The sequence below is a fragment of the Benincasa hispida genome, chromosome 6 (assembly GCF_009727055.1).
Source record: "Benincasa hispida cultivar B227 chromosome 6, ASM972705v1, whole genome shotgun sequence".
Classification (NCBI taxonomy): domain Eukaryota; kingdom Viridiplantae; phylum Streptophyta; class Magnoliopsida; order Cucurbitales; family Cucurbitaceae; genus Benincasa; species Benincasa hispida.
The window spans coordinates 52,413,986-52,420,691 of record NC_052354.1 but is presented as its reverse complement, the minus strand read 5'-3'; the positions used below and the strand labels follow the sequence as shown (position 1 = coordinate 52,420,691).

Genomic DNA, 6,706 nt, shown 5'->3' with positions numbered 1-6,706 from the left:
TCAAGATGAAAGTTCCTAAGGACGAAAGAATGTAACATCCTAAAATGTCATGTGATTTTATATTAATTATCTCAAATTTAGTTAAATATAATTTTTCTTAATTTTGGTTAATGGAACCAAAATTGAGATAATGTGAGAAGATAATTAATTTAAAGAGATTTAGAATTCTGAGTGATTTTGATTAAAAAAATAATTGGCATTTAAAAATGAAAAAGAGAATAATTTAGAATTTGGGATTTAAGAGTAGAATTGGCAAAAATCCCTGCGAGGTCGGATCCCCACCGGTCCTGCCCTCGACCGGGGCGAGGAATCCCTAGTTTGACCCGGGATTATAACGTTTGGTCGGGGACGGGGAGGGTATCCCCGCTGTGTCCTTGTCCCTTATTTTATATATATATATATATATATAGTGGGGATGGGTCCTCGCGGGGACCCGTTTTCCCGATGGAGAATTCTCGTCCCCGTCTTCAATTGGTGAGGATGGGGGAAATATCCCCGTAGGGGTGGGGATGAGGAGTCCCTCCACCCCGCCCAGGCCCTGTTGCCAACCCTATTTAAGAGTTTAAATTAATTTGGAATTTATATATATGTATGTGTGACAAAAAAAAGAAAAAGAATCAAAAGTCTTTTTATCTAGAAACCCGTGAAAACCCACAGCCCCAATTCTCCCTCTCTCTATCAATCCTCACACGCAAGAACTCATTCCCTTCAAACTCTCTCTTAACAGTCAACTTCTTAAGCATCCAACCACTCATCGCCTTCTGTTCGACGGCAGTGCCTCCGACTACTGTTTGTCTCTGCCGACGCTCGTCGTCAGGTCGTCTTCGTCCAGTCACCGGGTACCGCCGCTCTTTCTCTCCCTCTCTTTCTCCCTCTATCTCATACATACGCATGCAACACAGAAGAGAACATCGTTGCATCGTTGCATTCCCTTCTTGTTGCGCCGTCGAAGTTGAACCCCCCCTCACTGGTCAGCTTTGGATTGGAGTTTTAGAGGCTTTTGAGGTGGTGTCCGACAAGATTAAGATTGTTCAAATTTCTTTTTGGGTAAGTTTTAGGGGTTTTGTTGATCTTCTCGACCTGATCTTGAATGTCCATTTAATGTAGGTCTAATTTTATGTTGCCCACAATATTCATGCTTTAAATTGAGTTAAGCTCGAGCTATCCAACACCTTTAAAGGTTGTTTTTGGTAAGATTTTGGTAAATATTTGGGATTTCAAGCCCCTTGGAATGATGAGGATGTTGTAAATTAAGTTTATAATTTTTATTTATGGTCTATGTTTAGGTTGAAGTCCTCAATCAAAATTTGTAGTTTTGGATCAAGAAACAATTTGGGTAAGTTAATTGGAGACATTTGGGATAAATTTGTGAGTTGGAACTAGGCCTTAAAAGTTTAATTAGATTTTTGGCTGATGTCTTAGGTTTGATTCAAGATTTATATAAAGTGGTTGACTAGGATAAATATTTGAGCTTATATCCGAGGTAAGTGCCTTTACTACTAGAATGCCTTCGTGCCAGGCATTTTAGTTCCTTAGTTTTAGTTGGAAATAAGCAAATTTAGAAGCATGTATTAGACCTCAAGAATTTGATGTATGTTAAATGATTCAGTTATGTTCATGTCAGAACCATGGAAATGTTCTAATCACTATGATGTGGGACCCTAGATAAATGTTTTATGATTCATGTTCAATGGTGACAATTTCCCTTCTAACACTAGCAAGTTTTTGTGATCTTTCGGGTTCACTATTATGTTATCGAGAGCTGATGGGTTCCCTACCATGTTACCATGATCCTTCGGGTTCATTAGCATGTTCAGCATCGTGATCCTTGGGCTCACTACCATGTTTAGCTCCGGGGACTGACGTGTTTCCTAGCATGTTTCTATGGTTTCAAGCCACCAGATACGTATTAGAATGTGTTTAATTGTTCACTAGATGACCATCCATGTTTTCATGTTTCCAAGTGTTCATGGTCTCATGTTTCTTTGATGAATTACAATATATTTGTCCCACCAATATGCATTTGCATATATGTATGCATAGCCTGACCCCAACAGTATGGTTACTTATTGAGTATTTTATATTCATCCTTTATTATGATATATTTTCCAGGTAAGGGCAAAATACTCTAACGAATGACAATAATAATTTGTGATCGTGTCAATGGGACTAGCTAAACGCTTCTGCACGTGTTCTTTTTCATGTTCTCGTGTTATAGTTGTTAGCAGTCTAATATTTGGAGTTTTTAATTATTTTTTAATTTTAAACTTATGTTTTTAGGGGGACCCCGAGAAAGTGTTTTATGTTCTTTAAACCAAGTGGATTATTTTGTTTGTTCATTTCTTGTAATAAATAATTTGTTTCTTTCCATTTTGAAATTGTAAAAAGGTTTATTTGAGATTTATGCATGCATGTTGTAACTTCCTATTAGTGAGTATTAGAAAAGTCGCGTCGTTACAAATGTAACATAATTAAGAAATAAAATTTTAAAATTACTTCTAATTGTAATGTAAAAATAGTGGACTTTGATTAATTATCACTCTATTAAATTAATAATAAATACTAACACTTAATATTAAAAGTGTGTATTAAGTGACAATTGAGTTAACAGTGTAAATTTTAGAAGTTAGGGACTAAATTGAAATAAAATTTCAATTTTAAAAATAAAATTGCAACGTTTTAAAATATATAGACTAAATTAAAATTAAACTCAAAACTTTAAGATAAAAATTGTATAAATTTGAGACCAGGGAGCAAAAATTTTTCCAAAAATAGTTTTTATCTTTTAAACTTGTAAAGTATCAATTTAGTGCTTTTAGTTCTATTGAATTGGACTACAAGCTCACATAGGCTATGCCCATAGTAAATGTAGATAATTTTTTTTTAATAATATGTGAAGTGAGAGAATTGAATTTCTAATCTTGAGAATGATAGTATAAATCTTATGTCAGGCTTCTAATCTGTGTAGATTGATAGACCCCTAGAAGACCAAATACATTTTTAAACCATGGGACAAAATTGTGAAATCTCCCTATTGTCTTTCGATACTTGACTCTGGCTTTTGTCACTAAATCAATTTTTCTCTTTTTTTTGACATTTTTTGTAACCACCTTAGTTTCCTACTACATTCTAGGAAGCTACTTCGTGCATGCATAGGCTTAATCGTACAATTTCTTTTAAATCATCAAATTAAAGAGTCAAGATTTTATTTAACAATGCTCAAACGAGCAAAGATGGGAAAACATAATTAAATAATAATAAATAATCTAAAGCAAAATAAAATAAAATAATTTACTATTCGGGGTACCCTTAAACCCTACTTAAAAACAAATGAATGAAATTAAATAGTAAAATAATAAAATTGGCATATTTTGCATAAAAGTGAAGAAACGCCTAACTCCTAAACCAGATTTCAGAACATAATACTATATGCAGAAGCAGTGAATCGTCCTAATGGCCAGGTCATGAATCTCTCTTGTCATGCCCCAGTCTGTCATTACCCTTACCTGAAAAATAGGAAAAGAAAAGGGTGAGTATAAAAAAAATATACTCAGTAAACAGCCCACTACTGGGCCCACTCAGTGATCTGTTAGTCTATCCATTGGACCATAATACACAAGGCATCATAGACATAGGCATAGGTATAGGCATAAGAGGCGAACCCGAAGGCACGCTTTCATAAGTAGTGACACAAAGGTCACGACATAAATACAAGTGGTGATCCCAAAAAGGACACCGTACATAAGCAGAGGATGTGGGCCCAAAGGCTCACACATGCGATGTGCATGACCCAGTGGTACACTAATAGTCACTAAAATCTCATGTGGACATAAGCTTACAAACATGTAGTACATAATCGAACATAAGCATGCAATCAAGGTCATAACTCAGCATTAAACTTTAACACTGTTGCCCATACTTCAATCAACTATTTCACAATCTACTCATAACTCATACATCAATACTCAGACATCAGGCCTTAATACATTATATTCATGCTTCAACATTAGCCCACTATCCTCAGTTTACCCATGCACCTTATCACAGTATCCCCTTAATCCTTACGTCCAACTTCATCACAGTAGGAATACTTCAAATTCAACACATCAAATTCAGCACAAAAACCCATAACAAATTTCATCACAGTTTCACATATGACATAAAAATTTCTCAGCAGGCCTAACAACATCCTAGGGCAACCAACAGTAAACCACTTACCTCAAGATAACGCACTGTCCTAAAACGAAACCTTACTCCACTCGAGAACTTCCTTCACCGCCGCACGTTTCTGTAACTAATCACAAATTAGGCCCAAGAATCTCAAAAGACAGTGGGCTGCCAAAAGGGAACTGACATTACAACGACCGACGAAGAGCGCGACTGGTGCGGACGAACGGCGGCGTAGAGGAGCCAGCTCGAACAACGACTGCAGAAGAGAGGGGGGGCTGGAGGAGGAAAAAGAAGAAGGAAAAAAAAACCTTTTTTTTCCTTTGCACGTAGCCCGAGGACCCTATCACCTTTATAACCCTAAAACCCTCTTCTTTTTCCTAAATTAACCAACCATTTAATTATTTTTTTTCTTTTTCTTTTTCTTTTTCCTTTTTTTTCTTGGGGTTTTACACTCTTCCCCCCTTTAATAAACTTTCGTCCTCGAAAGTTCTAGTCCTAGAAGAGCTCTGGATGCAGTGCCCCCATCTCGTCCTCTTGCTCCCAAGTTGCTTCCTCAAACTGATGATTCTGCTACAGAACCTTCACCAGTGGCACCTCCTTGCTGCCCAAATCTTTCACCTCCCTGGCCACAATTTGCGCGGGCTTCTCCTCGTAACTCAAGTTTTCATTTAGTTGCAAGGGCTCAAAGTCCACCATATGAGACGGGTCTGTTAAATACTTCCTCATATGGAGACATGAAATACATTATGGACTGCGGAGAGAGACGGTGGCAAGGGCAAACGGTAAGCCACAGAGCCGACCCACTCCAAAATCTCGAATGTCCCTACAAAACGTGGACTTAGCTTACCCTTCTTCCCGAATCTCAGGAACACCCCTTCATCGGCGCCACTTTCAGGAACACCTTGTCACCTGCTTCGAACTCTAGATCTTTTTCGCCTAACATCCGCGGAAACTTCTTACTGTCTACTTTGTGTGCTAGCATTCTGGCCTATTTTCTGGATGGCTTCATTCGTCAACTCCACTAAACTCAGTCCCCACCAGTTTTCTCTCCCAATCTCACGCCAACAAACAGGAGACCTGCAACTCTGCCATAAAGAGCTTCAAACGGCGACATGCCAATGTAGCACTGATAGCTGTTATTATAATCAAAACTCTGTCAAATGTAAAGTGGGAGTCCCAACCCCCTAAGAATTCCAACGCACGCGCGCGTAACATGTCCTCCAATATCTGACTTAAACGTACTATTTGCCCATCGGTTTGAGGGTGAAACGCTGTAACTGAAGTTCAAACACGACCCTAGAGCTTGCCGTGAGACTCTTCCAAAAACTGGAGGTGAAACAAGGGTCCCTGTCGGACACAATTGACACTGGCACACCATGCAACTTACTATCCCTTCAGTACAACTGAGCCCACTTACTCACCGTGTACGTGGGCTTTCCTAGAATAAAATGTGTCACCTTGGTGAGTCTGTCTATCACAAACCAAATCACGAGAAACCTTTCGCTATCCTGGGCAACCCCGTAATAAAATCCATGGTCACGCTCTCCCATTTCCACTCTAGCATATCCAATGGTTGTAGCAAACCTGCTATTTTCTGCCTCGGGGCCTTCACCTGCTGACAGACTAAACATCTACTGACATATTCAGCTATCTCCCTTTTCATATTGGGCCACCAGTAATACCGTTTCACATCTTGGTACATTTTGGTACTACCTGGGTGCATCAAGAATGAAGAGTTATGAGCTTCCGCCAACAGCTTCCCTTTCAAGCCATCATCTACTGGGATGCACAACCCCTGATAATAAAGACCCTTGTCCACTAACACAGAAAATTCACTTGCCTGACCTGAACCTACCTGACGACACTTTTGAACCAAGTCGGGATCACCCTGCTGTGCATCAATAATCTGCTGCCTCAAGGTCGGTTGCACTACCAACTGGGCTAACTGTGAAGTGACTTCCCCCACTGCCATCGCAATCTCTGCTCGTTCCAGATCTTTACACAACCGAACCTACTTAGTGATCAAGGCGGCCGAATGAGCTACCTTTCGACTGTGGGCATCGGCTACCACATTCGCTTAACCTGGGTGGTAGAGGATCTCGCAATCACAATCCTTTACTCACTCGAGCCACTTGCGCTGCCTCTTGTTTAACTCTTTCTGGGTGAAGAAATATTTCAAACTTTTGTGGTTGATGAACACTTAGATCTTTTCCCCATACAAGTAGTGTCTCCAGATCTTCAAGGAAAACACTACCGTGGCCAATTCCAAGTCGTGGGTAGGATAGTTGCGCTCATGGTTCTTCAACTGGCGGGAGGCATAGGCGACCACCCTACCATGTTGCATAAGCACACAACCCAAACCCTTCTTAGAAGCATCACTGTAGATCACGAAGTTCCCGGAGCCATCTGGTACGGTAAGAACCGGGGCTGAAACCAACCTCTGCTTGAGGTTCTGAAAACCGTCCTCACAAGCTTTGCTCCAAACAAACGAAGCTCCCTTCCTGGTTAGCTGGGTCAATGGCATGGCCATGCTGGA

General features: G+C 39.8%; 1 long non-coding RNA gene across 1 annotated transcript; it reads left to right on the top strand.

Moving 5' to 3' along the window:
- Nucleotides 1-629: 629 nt before the first annotated feature.
- Nucleotides 630-2,370, top strand: LOC120080156. Its single transcript, XR_005482433.1, has 3 exons — nucleotides 630-1,190; nucleotides 1,287-1,336; nucleotides 1,423-2,370. It is a non-coding gene; the product is annotated as an uncharacterized LOC120080156 (long non-coding RNA).
- The last annotated feature ends 4,336 nt before the right edge of the window (nucleotides 2,371-6,706 follow it).